The 22,921-nt window shown below is 39.7% G+C and overlaps 1 pseudogene; it reads left to right on the forward strand.

Annotated features, from left to right (window-relative positions):
• The first annotated feature begins 17,436 nt into the window (after positions 1–17,436).
• LOC149164390 (autophagy-related protein 18a pseudogene) overlaps positions 17,437–22,921 on the forward strand; it is a 190,478-nt pseudogene continuing 184,993 nt past the window's right edge.

The following is a 22,921-nucleotide window of genomic DNA, read 5'->3' on the forward strand; positions in this document are numbered from 1 at the left end:
TCGACTATCTTTTCTTGTTTAAAGAGTCTGAAAAGAGTTTAAAGAGGACTCTATTTTGAGGAACAAGTGGTGTCTAGGGTAGCAACTGGTTCTGGTGATGTTGGAACTTCTTAAAACATGTTGATTTATGTGAAGAGGCTGGCTAATAAAACCACTCATTGCAACTGTTCCTCAAAAAAAGGGTAAAACAAACAAGTGAAAGCATATGATCGGCCAAAGAGATGGTGGTGATGGAATGAAACGACCAAGGCTTATCTGATAAAAGAGGTTGAACCATAGGGAACTATGCTTAGATTCAGTTTCATGTTTATGCAAGCTTGAAATGAAAAACTATGCCTGAAATTGGTTTACATGCCCATAGCAAGATGAAAAGGAGAGTCTCTAGTAACCATATGGAAGTTGATGCGGTGAAGTAGGACAGTTATCCAACACCTTTTTGGCTTCGTCCAGATAGACAAAGTTGAATGGGGTGATTCCCTTCACATAACCTACAGGGAAACTTATCTTTACCATTAGGCGCATGCCCCCTAAGCTTCATTACATTCACCTAAGTAGACCCCTTGTGGATATTAGGAGGATGGAATGAAGGTTCATTTACGAGATCAAGTGAAAGAATTGACTTCGAACTTTTCTCCAAGGGTCCTTGTTTCATTTTTTAACGAGCATGAGACAAGACAAGGAACTTTCCTCAGATTCCTTGTTTCATTTTTTAACAAGGTTGACACAAGACTAGGAACTTTCCTCATATTCCTTGTTTCATATTTTAACGAGGTTGATACAAGACTAGGAACTTTCCTCATATTTGTTTCATTTTTTAATGAGGTTGACACAGTAAAAGAACTACCCTCATGGACCTGTTTCATTTTTTAACGAGGTTGACCCAGTAAAAGAACTATCCTTAGACCCTTGTTTCATTTTTTAACGAGGTTGGCACAAGACAAAGAACCATCCTCGGGGTATGTTTCATTTTTTAACAAGGTTGACACAGTAAAAGAGCTATCCTCATAACTCCCTGGTTTCATTTTTTAATGAGGTTGACACAAGACAAGGAACTATCCTCGGAGAACTTTGTTTCATTTTTTAACGAGGTTGACACAAGACAACGAATTATCCTCGAATCTGATCACAATTGTGAAGGACTTATGTACAACATCACTGAATTGATCATCAGTTGATGTAGGTATGGAACAAGTTGCCACATAATTAACCCATGGTGGGGATGACACCATTGGTATAAATGGACCATTTACGGACGATGGTTGACTAGGAGCTATATTTGGACCGGGAAATGAAAGTTGGTCAACGGTGAAAATTTTGCCTTGATGCGAGAAACAAATCACTCGAAAGGGTGTTGAAACAATAGCTCCCATGTCATAAACATAGTCACGCCCAAGAAGTAAATTGTAATCTAATGGGCCTGGGACTACCATCATGTTTAGATAAATAATTTCCCCCCCATAGTAATAGGTAACTGAGGAAGGATCCCTAATGGTTGATTGGTTCCTTTGTTAAAGCCCAACAGATTCTGTGTAACCGGCACAAGCTGTGGCGACCCAAGTGCTTTCCAAGCAGTTGAGGAAAGGATACTCAGTGATGCACCTTCATCTATAATAGTGCCAGATACAATTATTTTACAAACTTGTACTATGATCTGGAAAGGCACATAAGAAGGAAGGCAGAATCCTGCCAGTCGATTCCAATCAAAGGAAGTGACTAGACTACTTGGAGGGGGTACCATAGAAATGGGAGAATTAACCCCTTGAGTTACGAGAACTAGAGGATTTTCCTCCTATCTTGATGGAACAGGTGGATTGTCCCCAAGCTCATTTGAATTTGAAGAAACAAAAAGAACTTGAATGGTATCATGTTCACTCTCTTCGGAAAAGGTACAATTTACTGAAGGTGAAATCGGGTCAATTAATACCTCGACTTGTTGATTTGGGTCGGGTATAGACTCATAGGATTCACTTTCAGAGAGAGTGGGTTCGACCGATGGTTGATTTTGGTCAGTCGATTCATCAACTAGTGAAGGATTTAGGGAGAGTTTCCTGTAACCAGATGGAAGTCGCTGCAGTGAAGTAGGACGGTTATCCAATACTTTCTTGGCTTCATCCAGATAGGGACAAAGGTGAATGGGGTGATTCCCTTCACATAACCTACATGGAAACTTGACTTTTCCCTTCTTTCCATGAACTTTACTATCACTGGTTGATGGTGTGTCACCAACATGATCTCCAGAAGTTGATGACACAGGATGATGTGAACGGGAAGACCATTCTTCTAAGATCTGAGGAATATCAAGACAACTTCGAAGAAGATGGTTTCCCGCACAAAGTTTGCATGGATATCGAACTTTGTGAGGCTTGATGGGCGGTTTATCATCAAATGTTGCATTCAAAGCAATGGTTGCTTGGTTGTCCCTTTGCTGAATTTGCTTCTTCTTCTTCTTCTTCCCTTTCTTCTTCTTCTTAGCCACCTGGTTACTAGTACCAATACTTTCACCAAGCAAAGAGGAAGAAGGGGACGAAAAAACAAACGAGGAAGAAGGAAAAGGGTCAACTAAAGGATTAACTGGAGGTTGATTCTGTCCAGTTGGAGGTGTACTCGATTGCGGATAAATCATGACATTTTGAACCAAGGAGGCTGAAAACAACCAGACTAGCAAGCCAATGGTAAATCCCGAAAGGGACAATGTAGCCATATAAGGAGCACCAATGTTTCCGAAAGAAGGAAAAGGACTAGGATTCCCATCAAAAGGAATTCCTTGATTGGTGGATTCCGAATTTGTCGCCATATGTTTCAACCTAAGATCAACTAAGGAATAGGGATGTTATTCGTTATCAATTAATTTTAACGACACTTGGACACAATTTTTCTTTTTCAGTTTTAAAGAGTCGAGAAAAAGCTAAAGATGACTCTAGTCGCCTTCGATTTTTAATGAGCCTGAAAGGACAAGTGCTTAGATGATCCTTTTACTTTTAAAGAGTCGAAAAGGAACGAAAGTGACTACTCTGGAGACTCTAGACAAGAGGGTTTACTAGACAAATCACAAAACTGCAATATACACCTTGGTGGTAAATGAAAGAGAAATTACCAAGGACTTTACATACGACAGTCAATCTTCCCGAATGTTGTGTTCAGTGCATTGCGATCGGTAAGGCGGCAGACTCAGCTTCCTAGGGATAAAGGATTTAAACCTATTGGGGTCTCCCACTATATACACGACGGTACAGGGAGCACAAGTCTGTACTAGCACTTATCATATCAAAGAGGAGGAATCACCCATCCTTCAATGAAAACGATAGCCACTAGGTTTAAAGACGCCGGAACACGTCTCTAGCCTAGACCTCTAGATGTGTTGCATTAGGTTCCAATGCGTTATTAGATTAATTGAGGTTCATTTTAAGTTGATATTTCTTAAAAGTTTGCCTTTGAGGGTTCACCGCGTGATGTATGTTCGCAATTCCTAAAATGCAACTATCATGATAAACAAACTTTTGATTTAGTTTGAACGATGAAAACCTTAGCTAGTAAAGGATAGAGCAATCAAATCTTTGACAAAGAGCAAAGAGCACATCTAATGCAATTTCCCTAGCTATTCCTATCAAGCATTCACAAACCTTAATATGCACAATGCAAAATGCATGTATTTGTTTTTAGCTCTCCTTAATGTGAATGATTCAAGAAGGAAAACTAAATGCAGCAATGACTTAAAATATTTCACTCAAAATGACAATTTTCGACAATTTTTTCTTCGAAGAGAGAAAGGAAGACTCAAAACAACACTTTCAAGTTTGAATAAATATGCTTTCGACACTTTTAATGGAAACAAATCAAATCAAATGCATCAAAAATAGTTTAATCGACTAGCAAATGAAGGAGGATTTTAACAACACTTCACTTTTTCAACAAAAATTGAAGACTTTACAACACTTTTTCTATCGAAGCGATAATTGATTAACACTACTTTTTGATAATGGATTGTAAATGAAAAAAACAAATACACAAAAACATTTACTAATCCTATTCTAAATAGAGGCTAATCTGAGTGATGTAAGTTGGCTTCAGTGATGAGATATTGTTCAAATTCAGCAAGCAACCAAACAGGAATGAAAACTAGTCAAAAACCTCAACTCCTAGATGGGAAAATTGAGTTTCAGTCATCCATCACACCTTCTAGAGGGCCAAACTATGATGTATAGCACTCTTCCCTTTTGGGAACTGAGATGCATCTCACTTTACAGTTCAAGATAGTGCGATGGTCTAGGGAGCGATTTCTGAAAGTGTCTTTGGCTCAAATTTGATGCAGTTTTCAATGGATTAAGCTTGATTTTGATGAACAATGATAAGAAAAGTATGATGGAATGTCTTATGAGGTTACTAAGCTACCAACAAGGGAATTTTGATGCTTTTTCAAATCAAATGCTCAAGATATAAACTAAACTAGAGATTGACTGAAGTAGCATTTATCTACTACGCAATTGTATAACAAAAGCGGTTCGAAAGCTTCCTGGCTAGCTTCAGACTCTGTCTATAGTTTATATAATTCAACATAGAGCAAGAAATAGCAAAAAACAATCATCGTTCCCCAGTGGAGTCACCAATTTGTTTCTGGGAAAATTAGTGTCTTGTCGAATGACTAACCCTCTAGGTTTGGTAGCTAACCTAGAAACAACAGTTAAAGCAATTCAATATCTTTCCTATGAGTGACAGATAAGAAAGAGATTATGAAAGACAAACCTATAACTTTTGCTTGAATCCTCACTTGATCTCCCTCTCCTTTAGCCGATCCCATAACTTCTCCCCGTACTTAACACACTTGGAGAGTACCTGCACAACTACAGAAACAAAAACCTGTCAAAACATAATGATCTATCACAACATAAACATCATAGAATCAGAAATATGATAAACAAATGAATGCATTTACAGTTAACGCAATCAATTGGGAAAAATCTTGAAGAATTTTATTGATATCAAGGAGAATTACAACCCATAAGAAGTCTGATCTAGTGCCATCCTCCCAGCTTCAAGCCTTCTTCACCTCATGAATCAGCAAGAACACACCAACAATATCGCACTGCTCTCACCTCAATACTAAAACTAGCAGCACTTCCTTACAACCCATAATAATTCAGCCTTTTGATCTCTTGGATGGGAGATCCTTTTATAGATGATTGTAAGAGCGTGAGTCATGAATGGGGATGATGAATACCATTCCATTTGTTGAAATTAGTTCCTCAAGAGAGGGGAATTTGAGATGGTTTCCTAGTTCCTTTGGTCATCCTTGGGTGAGTTCAGAGAGGCAAGTGGCATAGGAGAAGTTTCTAGAAGATTCCATGAGCAACCAACTCACAAATTGTCCCAAAATTTTTTCCAACCTCGCCCATCGCACTTACTAAAGGGAAAAACTGTGATGCATCTCACTTAGATAGTGTAGCAGGTGAGATGCATCTCACCCTAACACAGGGCTTTCAAATATGGTTCAGTTTAGGCACTTTCTGGATGATTTCTGAGATGGAACTTTTGGGGGATGAGGCATTCAGATGAATAAGCTTCTTTAGGGTATAAAAAACTCTTTTAAGGGTTGATGTGTCCGAATATCATTGACATATGAGTTTGGGGTTGATGTGCCCAAATATGTCTATAACAGTTGCCCTCTAAAGCATGAGGTTGTAAATGTTCATGTCGGGTGAAATGCTTTATCATGAGGTTCAAAAGTTTCGAATTGGAAGATGATCTGCATAAATTACTATACAATACATCATGATAATATGATTTTTCATGAACTAGCTGAGGGAGGCATTCCCATGCTCAGCTTTATAAATTTTCATTTCATGTACATAGATCATATAGTCGTCTGTAGATACAGACTTGTGATTCTACAGATATAGAGTCATAATCCATGATTAGGATGACCATCTATGTAGAGCCTTTGTACATTTGATGTTTTTTAACTCCTGAATATATCGCAGCCCAGATGGATGAAACTAGATCCGGGGTCTTCAAACTCGTTCAATCTTCTTCTTAATGTACAAGTCAAACCATGTGAAAAGATGTTCTGAAGTCGAACATGGAGAGACATCATCTGATTACCAGCCAAGGATGTAAGCTGTTAACAGATGCGAGAGGGATCACCGATAATGAAGATGAACCTCAAGGTACGACAGTACATTTCATGTGGTGTAAATAGATGATTCGACGTCGAACACCACACAAAATCTTTCGGTCGAAGGCCATTGATGTCAACCTATCACTGGAAGAGAGAAACTTGCCATTGATGTATGCAAGCTTCAAAGTACTGAAAGAGTGTTTCTAAGTCAACTTCTTGGATAATGAGTTGATGTCGACAAGAAGCAACTCATCATAGGAGGGCCTTGATGTATCCCACATCTACGACACGAAATGAAGCAAATGATTTTGGAGATGAAAATGAACTGACGACACAAGGTTCAGGAATGGCAGTCATGAAAATGGAGGTTTATGGTATTTCAATGAATGAGACTTTAACTAGATGACTTCTTAATTGGATGATTTCTCAACTGGATGAATTCTCTTGAACATATCGGTGACACTGAGATGAATTGGTAGCGTTAACCCCAAAAGATGGATGGTATGAAAGACCAATGGTATGATGGCCGGTGAATGGAATAACCCAACCCAACTCAATTACAAAGATGAAGTGAAAGTTTCATGTTCAAGAGCGACTTGATACCATAGATTCTTTAAGGATTTTCCCCTTTTTCCCAGTCATTGCTGACTAGTACCTCTTTATTTTTTATCAAGATTGAGGAGGATAACATATGCTTGTTCTATAATTCGCCCTTCGGGCAAACCCATCGCTATTTGATGTTTGAACGAGTTTAGTAACAGTGAAAGTCGGTCTTGCCTAGATGGACAAGTTTGTCGCTATTATTTTAAGGAGTTTAATGACAAGGATAACTCGGTCCTTTTCATGTTTAGAGAGTTTGAAAAGGGACAAAAAGAAAACTCCATAAGTTATTTTTCGTAAAAATAATCCCTCGGGTCCGAAAAAGGATAAAATAATACAAGAGGGATGTCGTTTCCAATACTTTAACGAGTTGGAAGAGACAAGCGCTCGACTATCTTTTCTTGTTTAAAGAGTATGAAAAGAGTTTAAAGAGGACTCTATTTTGAGGAACAAGTGGTGCCTAGGGTAGCAACTGGTTCCGGTGATGATGGAACTTCTCAAAACATGTTTATTTATGTGAAGAGGCTGACTAATAAAGCCACTCATTGCAACTGTTCCTCAAAAAAAGGTTAAAACAAACAAGTGAAAGCATATGATCGGCCAAAGAGATGGTGGTAATGGAATGAAACGACCAAGGCTTATCTGATAAAAGAGGCTGAACCATAAGGAACTATGCTTGGATTCAGTTTCATGTTTATACAAGCTTGAAACGAAAAACTATGCTTGAAATTGGTTTACATGCCCCCAACATGATAAAAAGGAGAGTCTCTGGTAACCAGATGGAAGTTGATGCGGTGAAGCATGACGGTTATCCAACACCTTTTTGGCTTCGTCCAGATAGACAAAGTTGAATGGGGTGATTCCCTTCACATAACCTACAGGGAAACTTATCTTTACCATTAGGCGCATGCCCCCCAAGCTTCATTACATTCACCTAAGTAGACCCCTCGTGGCTATCAGGTGGATGGAATGAAGGTTCATTTACAAGATCAAGTGAAAGACTCGACTTGGAACTTTGCTCCAGGGGTCCTTGTTTCATTTTTTAACGATCTTGAGACAAGACAAGGAACTTTGCTAATATTCCTTGTTTCATTTTTTAACGAGGTTGACACAAGACCAGGAACTTTCCTCATATTCCTTGTTTCATATTTTAATGAGGTTGACACAAGACGAGGAACTTTCGTCATACCTGTTTCAATTTTTAACAAGGTTGACATAGTAAAAGAACTATCCTCATGGACCTATTTCATTTTTTAACAAGGTTGACCTAGTAAAAGAACTATCCTCAGACCCTTGTTTCATTTTTTAACGAGGTTGAGACAAGACAAAGAACCATCCTCGGGGTATGTTTCATTTTTAACGAGGTTGACACAGTAAAAAACTATCCTCATAACTCCTTGGTTTCATTTTTTAACGAGGTTGACACAAGACAAGGAACTATCCTCGGAGACCTTTGTTTCATTTTTAACGAGGTTGACACAAGACAACGAACTATCCTTGGATCTGATCACAGTCGTGAAGGACTTATGTACAACATCACTGAATTGAACGTCAGTTGATGTAGGTATGGAACAAGTTGCCACATAATTAACCCGTGGCGAGGATGATATCATTGGTATAAATGGACCATTTAGGGACGATGGTTGACTAGGAGCTATATTTAAACAAAATTATTAATTATAACTTTGAGTATAAAATAAAAAAGTTGAATTAAACTATAAAATTATTGTTATTTACAAGCTCATGAGATTGCATAGCCCATGGTATTTGTTATGATGAAGTCTATTTAAAGGTTTGAGGAAATCCATAAGAGTACCAAGTTAGATCTATCTTAACTCCTGACTTCAAATAAATATAAACCAACCTAGATCCATCTTAACTTTGGATCTACCAATCAATGTTGGTTGATCCAAAGTTAAGATGGATCTAAGTTGGTTTAATTATTAGTTATAATCAATTATAATTATAATTATAACTATAAATTTATTTTTATTATATGTTTCTTATCTTATTTTATTCGCAATAGAGACAACTATTATTGTGATTGCTCATATTGCCATTACTAGTATGGTTTTTTCTATTCTTGGTTCCACCCATATTACTTTCACTACAACATTTATACTTAATAAAACTCAATAACACTAAATAAAAATTGTATCTAAATTAAGTTGTTATAAACATGTAGAGACAAATTCCAATGAATTTTCATGGGGAGGTTAAAACCAATGGTTAACACAATCTAAACTAAGCAACTCTGATAAATTTTATTGCGGACAAAATTCTAAGAGAAACTTACTACAATGGATTTCAATGTGGAGGTTAATATGTAGGACCACATTCACTAGATTCTATTATTTTAATTTTTTCCTTTCTCTTCTCACTCAAGAGTAAAAATTTCAAATGTATAAGGTAAAATGAATAATAAACAAAACAACATGATAAAACCTAATCTTTGAAGTCTATATAACAAAGTGAGAAGGGTTGTAATTCAAATGTATAAGGTAAAATGAATAATAAACAAAACAACATGCTAAAACCTAATCTTTGAAGGCTATGTAACAAAGTGAGAAGGGTTTTTTCCTAAGTTTTAGGTGGAAGACATGCATCAACAAAGCTACAAAGTTTCCATGTAGTGTGTCTTTATTGAATGGTTCAGTTCTGTTTACTAAATTGGATATGAAAATTGGTTAGGATTTTGATATTTGTGGTGGAATTTGGGATTTAATTTGATCTCTCTAAAAGCTTTTGTTGCAATGAATATCTCACTTTAAAGAATACCTTTAAATAGGCTATAGCAGAGAAGAATACCATAGGAAAAACCATGGGTTGTGAAACCTTAACCCAAAGCCCATGGATATGAAAATTGGTCAGGGTTTTGATATTTGTGGTGGAATTTACCTTTAAATAGGCTATAATAGAGAAGAATACCATGGGCAAAACCATGGGTTGTGAAACCTTAGCCCGAAAACCATGGATATGAAAATTGGTTAGGTTTTGATATGTGTGGTTGGAATTTGGGATTTACTTTGATCTTGCTAAATTTTTTTGTTGCAATGAATATCTCACATTAAAGAATACCTTTAAATATGCTACAGTAGAGAAGAATACCATGGGTTGTGAAACCTTAGCCCAAAAACCATGAATATGAAAATTGGTTAGGTTTTGATATGTGTGGTTGGAATTTGGGATTTACTTTGATCTTGCTAAATTTTTTTGTTGCAATGAATATCACACATTAAAGAATACCTTTAAATATGCTTTAAATATGCTACAGTAGAGAAGAATACCATGGGAAAAACCACGGGTTGTGAAACCTTAGCCCCAAAACCTCCATTCGTAAACTTACTATTTTATGTCAATTTTATTTTAAATATTATTTATTAATTAATAAATTTATTTTTATTTTTTATTTTGTTACAATGAATGTCTCACATCATCAGAGAATAATACATTTAAATAGGCCTCATTAGAGAAGAATACCATCTACAAAACCATGGGTTGTGAAAACGTGGAGCCCAAAAACCTTCAGCGGTAAATTTATCATTTTATCTTAAATTTATTTTAATTATTAATTAATTATATATATATATATATATATATATATATATATATATTTTAAATTTAATTTAATTATTTATTTGTAATTTGACCAAGTCAAAATGTTTACATAACATCACAACATCTCTTCCATTATGGGTTGTAGAGGTATTTGTCACAAAAATATTTATAAAATATTTTAATTTTGAAATGAGTTGTGGTTTCTAAGTATATGGTATTGATAAGCCATGTTATTGGCTTATGGTATTGTAACAAATCCTATCTACAAGTTATAATATCCATGGTAAAATGGGTTGAATACCCATGGTAAGAATATTGTTATATTATTGTAAGTATTAACTTTGTATGCGTTTATTAATTAAATTTAAATATGGTTATAGAATCGTTACTACATCTCCTTCATACCTTATTTTTCACAATTAATTTAAAAAATGTTATAAAATAAAAATAAAATAAAATATTTTAAAAATGTTGACATACAATCTTTCTTACATTACACCTAACGCCTATATATCTCTACTATATTGGGTTGTAGAGCGGCTTTCAGCCCAATAATCAACATGCCAATGTCCTAAGCCAGCTAACCAAATTCAATGGCGCCTTTCATATCAAAGCATCCAAAGATATATTCACCTCAAATTCAATGACAAAGAAGATCAAATTATGAATAATAACATTAGAGAGTACCAAAAAGAATCTGCCTTAAATGGATTAATCCTTTTTAGATGTGACAACATTGTATCGTGTGTCCTCAACCTTATCAAGTAGATAAAGCTATAAGAAGACAGTTCATTTTTTCAGAAATTTCTTTCCTTTCCCATGCTTTAAGGAAAAATTATTATTAAGGGGAGAAGACTTGTAATATACCTACGGTATATTACAACTCGGGTTATCATATAGTGTTTATTATGTAATAAATAAAAATCGTGCAATGATGGACATAAAACCATTGTTATGTGATTTTTAATGTGTAATAATGATAAGCCATCGAATTTGCTAAAGAAACGACTTGTCACCCACCATGTGTATACACTTGTATTGTATGAAGTAAATCATGACTCGGATATACATTCTTATGATAAAAAAAACTATTTAATAGGGATTACTTTATGTATTCACGATGATCTCATGAAATGAATCTGGTAGTTCACTTTACCTCCTCTAATGTAGGAGTGAAGCACTAGGTCAAGCCAATTTCAATATTGAGATATCATCTCACACTTGGGTTGGTGGGTGGATTTGTAATAGGGGACTCTAGCATAGTTGGCATGATACTTAGAGTGATGCTTTCTTATTAGAGTTTTGGTTGTATGACAAAGTCCTATATGTTTACCCAACATAAAAGCTCGTCTCAATACTCTTCTATTTAACTACCAATTGTTTTTTTTTTTTAAACAAGAACGATTATAGAGAGTATTACTTTATGGTCGAAATGCCATAATTCTGATTACAATGTGCAGAGTAATATTCAGAGAGCTCTTTGTTCAAATCCGAGGTCTCTTTTCCTATGCTACACCAGAAATTTTTACAATATGGTTTCCGGGCAACCGCCTCTATTTTTCCCAAATCAAAGATGCAAACAAACTGCTTCAGCAAGAGACAGTAAAACATAATCACCAGGAGTTTAAGGGATGGGGTCCCGACTTTCTTCTCCGTCTCCGAGGATGATTCTGAGGGGGAGAAGGGCTACTTTATTAGCTTCAACATCGGCCTCTTTGTTATTTTCTCTCTTGACATGGTAGAATTTCAAACTCTGAAAGGAGTTTGATAGGATTCTTGCTCTGGTGATCAACCTGGACAATCTTAGATCTAATGGGGTAGAGCTGTCTATGAATTTTTTTATAATAGTCTGCAAGTCTCCCATCACTATTGCATCACTGATTCCGAGGGATATAAGTTGCTTCAGTCCTTGATAGAGGGCCAAAGCTTCAGCTTGCATGCTGGTGTTTAAGCCCACTCCCCAGGCAAATTTGAGAGCAAATTTTCCATCCGCTCTCTTGACAACTCCACCTGCACCGGATCTGCTAGGGTTGCCTTTGGCAGCCCCATCAAAGAAGAGGGTAGCGTGAGCCTGCTTTGAACAAAAAACCAAGAAATTAGAGGCATTAAGACGGATCTGCCAGTCTTTAGGGAGAACGGAGGGCCTGGCAATTTCATTGAAATAGAGGTCCAGGAAGTCACTCCAAACTGTATCGAGGTCGCTCGGACCTGTCCCATCCAACTGCTCCCCAACACATTCCTTGAGCTGAGTTTTAATTTTAATCCAGACAATATTGTGGTCTCTCTTTCTATCCCTGAAGATCCTCTGGTTTGTTTCTAACCAGGTGAACCAACAGATTAATTTGGGGAGGATACACCAGGTGGTTTTGAGATGACCATTTTGGGGAGAGCCTCCAGGGTACGACGTCCTCCAGTTCGAGAACAACTCTGGAATGTTGTTTGGGAGAGTGATGCCCAGCTGCCAAGAGCTTGAGGCTGGGTTACAGAGTTGCAGTGCAACATCAAATGCGTAACAGATTCTGAATGTTCACCACACAAGGAACAGCGAGAAGGGCCATGGTAGCCTCTTTTTGAGGAGTCTATCATCCGTCAAAATGCGCTGGTGGCAGAGCAGCGAACAAAAATAATCAATTTTTGGAAGCGAGCTTTGTTGCTAGACTCCTTTCGATGGATTTGGGTCTGAGGGAACATGAGGATGCGATAACAGCTACCTGTATCCCTGGGACACTGAATAGCACCCAGTCGATGATCCCCAACCACGAGTGTCTTGCTTTCTGCTGCACGTAGGGGCCTTACCATTGAGGAAGTCTAAGAAAATAGGCAGATCTTTGGTTAGGGACTGAGGAGTCTCAAAATTTATCCAGCTGAGCCAGTATCCATTTTCCCATTTAGATATGTCCCACAGAGTATTGAACCCCGAATTATGCATCCAATCTTTCAGCGCAGACAGGGATCTATCATCAGCCAGAGGGTCGCAGCCCATAATACGATCCTCCCAAATTCTAATTTGCTTGCCATTTCTAGGGATCCAGTGAGCGTGATCATTGATTAGGGAGAAGGATTTTGCACAAAGCTTTTGGATAGGCGAGCCAGTGTTTGCACTTGGTTGATCAAGACACCTTTTCCTCTCCCTGCGGAAGTACTTTTTCCACAAGGCGATCTGAGCCCACCCCGGCTTTGGGGCTATAATCCTCCAGATCAATTTTGCACCCAACGCCAATTTTTGCATTCTAATGTTCTTAAAGTTCAGTCCACCTTCCGATCTGGGCATGGAGATTTTAATCCAGCTTAATAGAGGGATTTTCTTTTCGTTGGCTTTCCCGCCTTTCCAAAAGAATTTTCTGATATGGTCCTCCATTTTCTTCCTAATACCAGCAGGGGCTAGCACCACTGCAAATTGATATATGGGGAGGCTGTTGAGGACAACTTTTATTAGAATTGACTTACCTGCCAGATTAAGCCAGTCAAAGCCCCAAGAATGTATCTTAGACTCGAACTTTTCAAGCAAGGGAAACCAATCTCTGTTGACAGCGCGATGTAAAAAGATAGGGAGACCTATATACTTGAAGGAGGACCAAGATGAGGAATCCACAAAACCAAAGCAACTGGAAATGGCCTACAATGTGGAGGCTGGGGTATTCCAGCAGTAGATATGGAATTTGCCTTTGTTCAACTTACTTCCTGATTCTTCGCAGTAATCTTCGACCACTTTTTTGAAACTTTTAGCTGAGGACACAAAAGCAATGCCCAACAAGAGGGAGTCGTCCACGAATAACATGTGATTTATGTTGTTAACACCTCTCGCAATGTTCAGTCCCATTAGATCTTGATCCTGTTGCTTTTTGTTCAGAAGAAAGCTGAGGACAGAAGCTTGAAGGACAAAGAGAAGGGGGGATAATGGGCACCCTTTCCTCAAACCATGGGAGGCTTTGAAGAAATTTGAGGCCCTCCCATTCACCAGAGGGGCTATCCAAGGCTCACTGATACAGGCCTTAACCCAATTGACGAATTTGGAACCAAACCCGAATTTGAGCAGGACCTCGAAAAGAAAGCTGTGTCTCACTCTATCAAAGGCACTTTCTAGATCTAGCTTGACAACCATGCCTTTCTCTTTACGGACCATATTGGAGTGGATCGCCTCTTGGAATAGAACAAAGTTGTCCACAATCTGTCTTCCCTTGATAAATCCTCCCTGATTCGCAGGTATGATATTCGACAGAATGGTTTTTAATATGTTGGCAATAACTTTCGTGATCAACTTGTAACCTATATTGCGTAGAGATATAGGGCAGAACCGACTGAATGAGTTGGCTCCTTTCTCCTTGGGAATGAGGGCCAGGAAGGCCGAATTGGTGCTTCCCCCAATTTTCTGGCACTCTTTGGATTTCCTTATCATTATGCAAAGGTCTTTCTCCACTATTTGCCAATAGGTTTGGATGAAGCCAACAGTGAAACCGTCAAGGCCTGGGGCCTTGGCCGGTTCCATAGCGAAGAGAGAGGCCTTAATTTCATTATTAGTGATCTCAGCATCCAAGAACTGATTATTTATTTCGATTATCAGGGAGGGCACCTCATTCACGATGGGAGGAGGGAGATTGACATCTTCTTCTTCACTGTAGATATTTTTGAAATGGGTGAAGGCATCGTTTTTTATGCTTCTGATGTCTCTATGTATGGTGGTCTCTACTTTGATTTCTGAGATAGAGTTGAATCATTTTCGAGCCCGAGCTTTCTTATGGAAGAAAGAAGAGTTTCTATCTCCCGCCTTGAGCCAGAGACTGTGGGATTTTTGTCTCTAAAACTCTTCCTCTGCTAAGTTGGCCTCCCTGTCGATCAGTCCTTTAGTGATCTCAACGTTTTTCGATGCCAAGTGATGCGAATCAAGGCGCTCCTGGATCATTTTCCTTTCCACACCAGGGTTTGGTAAAGATTTTACCCAGGACTTTAGAGCAGTTTTAACTCTCCTGAGTTTCTCTTCCCAGACAAAGAATGCAGAGCCTTTGACAGGGAGTTTCCAGATTTCTTTTATCAGAGGCAAGAAGGACGGCTCCTTGACCCAGTGAGTGTTGAATTTGAAAGGAATGGGACCTTGGTCCAGATGAGCCAACAACTCGAGTTTAATGGGGCGGTGATCGGAAACACTGCAAGGGAGTATATGCATTCTAGATTCTAGACCAAGAAGAAGAAAAGAGCTTTGGACGAGAAATCGATCTAACCTTGCAGCGATGTGGCTAGGTCCGATTCTTTTGTTAGTCCATGTGTACTTCCCAGCCGAAGGCTTGATGTCAATCATATCCTATTCGAGCAGCAAGTCCTCAACCCATTCCCGCGCCGGGTCCCTGACCATGCTTCCTCCGTGTTTTTCAGCTGCTGATAGTGTTAGGTTAAGGTCACCTGCAATGATAATATTCGCTAAGTCTTCAGAATCTTCCAGATTCCTAATGGAATCCAAACAATGCTTTTTCTCTGCTGAGCTGACGGGAGCATACACATTGAAGAGGGAGTATGTCATATCTGAATCTATATGATGGAATTTTGTGAACAACCAATGGATATTTTTAACTTCTCTAAGCTTTATGAATTTATTTGTATTCTAGATAGAACCTAGTCCGTCAAAAGCACCTCGAGTTGATACTGCTAGACCTTCGCTTTGTTTCCACAGCTTCTTGCCAATCTGAAGGAAGGCATAGTCCTCCATTTTAGTCTCCTGGATGAGGAGTAGGTCGGGAAGTTCTGTTCTTATCAGACTTCTTATAGCTTCTTCTTTTTTTCTGCTCCCCATACCCCTGCAGTTCCAGGAGACGATCTTCATCACTTGCATTTTGAAGGATGAGCTCCCCTAGAGCTCGGAGGCTGATTTCTGTTCTTCTTCGGAGTATTTGCCAAAAGCTTCTCAAGGGTTGGTTGACTGCCCTGGAGCTTGTCTTTGTAGGTCTCTTGTTCTCTTTTTTCTCGCGCAGATTTTCGGCCTCTCAATGATCTTCTGGCTGAGGTTTGCGAAGTTTCTATTTCACCTTCTTCTTCTGATTCCTCCGAGCTTTACACCTCCTCTGTCTCTAGAATGGGAGTCTCTTTTGGTCTGTCTTCATTACTTTCCACCTGTATTGATTCCATGGGGGGTTCTTTGGGGATCGATCCTTCTTTCTGTAGCTCTGGTTCTAGGGGACCTTCCGTAGCTGGGCTTAACATAATATATTTGTTTCTTTGTTATTCCATGGCAGGGGTTTGGTTGCTAGGGGCAGCCTGCATACCATTGCCTTTCATGTTGCCTGGTCGATTGGCTTTGTGGGCATTTTTGGATCTTTTAACCTAGGTCTAGCCTTCATCCTTGCCTTTCTCCATTTCAATATTCTTTGGAAAGTTCCGAGCGAAGTGGCCATAGACCTAACATTTCCTGCACTTGAACGGGAGTTGCTCATAGTCCAGCTTCTGGACATGGGACCAACTTCCAACCCCGATCTTTACTGCCTCGGGCAAGCCAACCTCCAGGTCAACTTCAACGCATATTCTTGCATAGTCGAATTGATCTTTGTGATTTGCACGATCGATGAATTTTCCCAAGGTGTTTCCAATGTGCTTTAGGGATTCCTAGTTCCAGCAATGCACAAGAAGGTTGGGCAGCCTAACCCACACGGGAACGGTTGTGGGAACGTTAACTGAAGGGTCAAAATTAGGCTTCCACTTGTTGAGATACAACCCTTGAGGACCCATGAAGTAAGGCCCGTTGCGGAATATCAGATCCTTGTCCTCTTTGTCAGTAAATTCAAACATGAAGAATCCCTTCCCCAAGAAATACAAGGTGACACCATTCTTAATCAGGGGAGCCCAGTTTCTAGCAATCCAGTTCTCCGTGGATTTGGGGGAGGGCCAGAGGCCCGTGAACTGGCCAACCAGAGCTCTCTTAGCCAGCGAAAGGGCGACCTTGATCGGACCCTCAGGGGGGAGCGAGATCTCTGGAATGTCATCCAAGCGTTTAACGAATTTCACAGCCTCTGAAGCTTTCTTCTTTGGCAGGGATTCCAGGAGCTTAAGGAAGGCTTCTGCATCGGAAGAGGGAGGTGGAGGGGGCAGATCCATTGAGGTGGCAACCCATCAACCTTGGTCAAACCCCACAAGCTATCTCTGTTGCAAGCCTACAAAAGAATCTCAGCGCGCAGGACACCGTAATGGGGAGTGCCTCGCAAAGGGAGGGGCCCACAGGGGACCAGCGACGCAAGCAGCCTGAGGGCCGAGCCAGGCAGGGGCGCAGAAGAGCAGCGGTTAGGTCTCAGAGCAGAGCGATCCAGCAAGAAGCCTATTCATCATTCAAGTACCAATTGTTATTGGCATCTTTAGTAGCCATTCTTAGGCTTTTCATAGGTGGCTACAAGTGAGAAATGATTATGGTACCTAAGGAAAATAGTAGATCTCAATCTAAAATCCCTTTAAGGTTTTATATCTTCACAAAGGACATTGCACCTTTGGTGATTATTCCATGGATGGTCACTATATTTGCTTCTTGTACCTTCATTGGTTGGTTTTGGGTTTTCTCTACCCTCACATTGATTTCTAGAAGGCTCTCTTTTCAACTCTTCACTAATCAAGATGTGGAGATTTGAGCACCTTTAAGTGCTTGGTTCTTAGAAATGTGTGTCTGTGTGTGGCTTATATTTATGGGTTTATAGCGGAGTGTTAATTAGTATTACACATAGTTGGCTTTAGAACATTGATCACTTCAACTTCACGTATTTAAATTTAGTTTTTATTTTGTTAAGGTGGTTAAATATGTTGATTTATGTAACTTCAGAGGTACTCTGACACCCTAGGGTACATGATTTGTGAGAATTTTGACCCACATGAGCTTTGTGGGAAAGTGTACCCAAGCAGTGGGTTTTGCACCCAAAGTTGTGGGCATGAAACCTACAAGAGTTTTGGATGGTTTGACCATTGAGAGCATGTGGGTCACCCTTGAAGGGCTAAGGGGAACCAAAGGCATCAATGTATTGTTGTTATATGAATGAAAATACCTTTTTTTTTTCATGTTTTATGGAGATTTAACAAATTGTTAAGGTTGACTTAATGTTATGTAGTGACCCTTGGTGGTTAAGGGAAACCCACCAATATCTCTATAAAAAGGAGACAAGTGAACCTCATTTGCACATCATCCAAGTGCAATTCTTCTTTGGTGAAAGACATATGAAGTAGTCAATGCCTATATGAGTACATCCAAGTGAAGGAAGGAAGAATGATTTGGCATCTGTTTCTTTGTTTGGATAGTCCGAGTTTAGGAAAATTGTTGGCTAAGCTTAAAAGGCATATTCTAAGCACACATTTTATGTGTTAACTCTCTTTGTATAGGATAAAATATTTTGTGCTTATTTTAGGAGTAAGAGTCCTAGTTTAGAGTAAAACCTAGGTCGATGTAACCTCAGAATAGTTGTGGAAAAGGGTCAAGTTACAATTCAGGAGATAAGGGCTCGTGGAGAGGGTTTGTGCATGGATTTAAGGGAGATTAGGGCACAAGAATTAGGGTTGGCGTGGTTGTTACAAGAATCCCTAACAGAGAGCTGAAATCTTATATTTTTGTGCACAGGACCACAGGTATAGGGTAGAAGAAGTCATCCTAAGAACATGTATGTTAGTTGTCTTTCCCAGTTGATGATTTGCTAGGTGATGAGGTCCAATTTGGATAGATTTACTGGTGGCTTGTGTATAGATTTTGGAGGTATGTTAGCAGTTGCTTGTTATGCCTAGTATAGAGGACAAGGGAAAACTTGTCAATATTAAGAGGGTAGGTTTTTTGGGCTCTAGTTCATTGACCTCAATGTTGAGAAATCCAGGGCAACTGGATTAAGTGATTTCTCTTACTTGGATAACTGCTTGTGATGTATTTTTGCTTGATTATCTTCTTCTTTCACTTGATTATTATTAGAGCTCTTATCATCAAACAACTACCAAGAAATGAAAGAACAATGAGACAAGAGGACACAAGATATAGGTTATCAGCCAGGGCCAAAACCTCTCCTATTAAGAGGAAAACCCACAAGAATTCTTCTCTTCTTATAGAACTTCAAATGGCGAATTCTAAGACTTATGATTGTTGACAAAGACCCCTCCAAGACCAAGTCAAAGCTTTCCTTTGAAGAATTGTCTTCCAGTAAAGTCAACGCAAGTCAAATCAACTTCACAATTGTTGCAACTCTCTTCTTCGACCTCAACTTTGGACCTACAATTATGTCTGCAATTTCAACTATTGAAAAACCCTCATTTCTGCATGTGTGGGAGAATATTGTGTTTTTACCCTTCTCTCTCCTTCGCTTGAGTTGGCTTCTTCTCCTAGGAAACTTGACTTGCAAAGAAGACTTCTTTTAGAGATAAAAATCGACTTCTTAGTGTGGCTACAATTTGATACCTGATGCGGCAAGATTGATGCCCTGACTTCTACATGTGAGGAATGAAGGCCCAAAACAGTCCTTAAAATACTTCTATTTTTTTCTTTCTTCTTGTCTCCTCTTTCTTCACTTGATATGAGGCTTCTTCTTGTCTTGTGATCAAACTTCTTTAGTTGAATGTTTGTCCTTTGAATGAGGTCGAGTGCTTCTATTCACAGGGTTCTTTTAAGTGCCCTAATAGGCTGACTTATTCCTCTCTGTAGGCCGACTTGTTGTAGCACTATGAAAAAGTCTTGGAGGGTCTTTGAGTCTAATTTTTACTCAAATAAATTTTCTTTGCAATATACAACATGCCCAAAGTGGTATTCCATACATGACAATGACTCAATTGACTTGTTGACTTAATGACAACCCTATAAGCACTCAATGGGTGCTTGACCTATAAAAAGATAACCTTGAGCATGAAACCGATGCATCAATAATGACAATAATAAATTTATTTTTCCCTTTATATCAAAGACATAAATTCTTGATTACATATGTCATTATGAAGACCAAACCTAGTTACATATTTCAACACTCCCTCTTAACTAGGGAGGTGTTCATAATCCATATAAGGTACTTGGACATTCTCATACTGAAGAATTCTCATAAGAAGAGTTAGATTGGTAAGCCATCTCATAAGCTATTATTTCATCTTATCTCATTGCATCTCATCACATCAACCAACATTGTCATATAGCAAGGTGATCCGGATTTAAACAGGAACGCAAAAATTACAGAGATAACCATAAACACAGATATGCAGAGGAAATAATACTTCATTGCATTAATGTAAAATACTGAAATATGCTTACAAACAGTAATGGAAATAAGCTAGCTAGGGCGATGGTAGCTTATCTCTGAGAAGAGATGTGGTGGCTACATGCCTCTGAACTCTGTTACAATGAGGCTTGAAGGCCTATTTATTGTTGAGAAACAATGGAAAACCCTTAACATTCCAAAACCTAACCCTAGACGATGAAACGCCAAACTGTGGGCCCCGTTTGGGTAAATTGGTACACCAACTCCCCGGGGTCATAACTTTGGCATACGATCTCCGTTTGACGCGTACAATAGCTCATTAGAAAGATCTATCCGAGCTATACCACTTTGGGAGGCAACATGGGTCCATGGACCCATGTTGCCCTAGATTTCCCAAAAAACATCGTTTAGGGCCTCAAAAGAGCTCTGAAAGTTCAGGAACCGAAAAACTGCTAAAAATAGTAAGTTGTGCTACAATTAAGGAAACTGAAAACACTGAAAGAGACAGTTGTGGGGGTCTAAATGGGCTAGGTGGGTGGACACCAACATCCACCTAGATCATTCCTCCCCCCTTAGGAAGCAATGGTCCCCATTGCATTGAGTTCCTCTTTGAGATGAGGAAGCTTCTGCTGAGCTGGGTCTCTGGTGAGTTGTTCTGCAATCTCTAATGTGTCCAAAAATGGTGGGAAGCATGGTCGACGACGGTCCACATTGAACACTCGGTGCAAGCTAAGGAATGGAGGAACGATGTGCTTCAAAGCATTGTTGCCCGTAGCCTTGGTACTAGTGTAAGGACCATGTCGGAGTCGCCTGAGTTTCTGATGGGTTCTGGCAAGGCGTTCTCTCTGCAGATGTAACCAAACTTTGTTGCCCACCTGAAACTTGTGTGGTACCCCTGCGGGTGAGGAGAAGTTGTTCCTGTGTCTTGTCATGACTGTATCCCTTTGTTGCTGCTGCTGCATGGAGGAACCCTTCGCGGGGGCCATGGATGTAGCAACGATCTTCCCCATACAGATGAATTTCCTAGTCTGTGATATGAGCTTGCTGCCTTTCTTAGCAATGATCAAAGAGTTCAAGGTAGGTGGGGCTACCTTCGATATCCTGTATAATGAATTATCCAAAGAAATAATGACAACACGAGGCCTTGAATCATACACAGCATGTCGCCTCCACAAGTATGGCTGGCCTAATAATACATCACAAACATCCAGAGGTGTAACATCACACAATACCTCATCTGTGAAGGGCTTGATGTTGTAGGAAAGGCGGCACTGCTGGCGAACTTTGAGATCTCGTCCTTCATGAAGCCACCTGATACTATATGGCTGTGGGTGTGGTGTAGTCGGTAGGCCCAACCGCTTCACGACCTCTGCTGAAATAAGGTTCTTTTGGCTGCCACTGTCGAAAATGAATTGCAGCAGCGAACCCTTCACCCACATCTATGAGTGGAAAAGACGCTCCCCCTGCTCTGGGTCTTTGGGCTCTTTCTTCTGGATCTTGGCAATGGCAATAGTGGCGCTGGGATCCACATCAATGACCTGCTTCCCTTTGCCATTCCCCTTGTCAAGTTCTGGCTTAGGGTCGGAACATGCATCTGATTCGAAAGCCTTCAACTCAGCGACCAGTGACTGCTTGGTCCAACACTCACTTGTGTTATGAGTGGGACTCTTGTGGAACTCATACCACTTTCCTGTGTCCTTCTTCAGCTTCATGGTGTTGTTCTTTTCTTGTGGCTTCAAGGGGTTGTCTTGGGTCACCTCGCCTTGGCTTTGTCCTTTTGGCTTCGAATTTGCAGATCCAAAGTCTCGCTTCTTCTGTTTGAACATTTTCTCAATTTTGACAGTGTATCGGTATGCTGCGCTGAGTGAGGAGATGTTCAAGAACTCCATCTCTTCCTGGATGTATCTGTGTAGGCAGCCGCGATATTTGAGTACCAGATGCAGCTCAGAATCTTTGATACCCAACTATGTGCGAAGGGTATGAAAAATGTTTGTGAACTCTGGCACATCTTGGTCTCGTCCCTGCCGCAGTGTGGTCGATTTGATGTATTTGTCCTCATAGCTTTTGACAGGGTAGTACTGCTCCTTGATGGCATCCCAAAAGTCATTCCAAGTGGGTGCTGCTGAAAACAGTGAGCCTGTACTTTCATCCTTCTGCTCACAGTAGGTTTTCCACTAGTCCTTGACGTGGGGGGCTGCTTTGAGAAGAGTGAAAACAATCTTTTCCCGACTCGAAAATTCATGAACAGAAAAATATCCCTCTAGCAGATTTAACCATTTATTTACAACATCTGTGTCTATCTAACCCTCGAATATGGGGATTTCAAAATTAACTTGTACCTTAAAGGGCGTGGCATTTCTAGAGTAGCTGCTGGAAGCCGATGCGTCGCTTCTGGGTAGTCGCTAAGGATATGCACAAAGCTATTCATCATCGTGTTCCTTTGTCGCTCGAGGGCTTCTTCGAGCAAGATTTTGAT

This window comes from Pinus tabuliformis, chromosome 5_1, assembly GCF_031772625.1.
Source record: "Pinus tabuliformis cultivar Carrire ecotype Pingquan chromosome 5_1, CPIR1, whole genome shotgun sequence".
In the NCBI taxonomy this organism is placed as follows: domain Eukaryota; kingdom Viridiplantae; phylum Streptophyta; class Pinopsida; order Pinales; family Pinaceae; genus Pinus; species Pinus tabuliformis.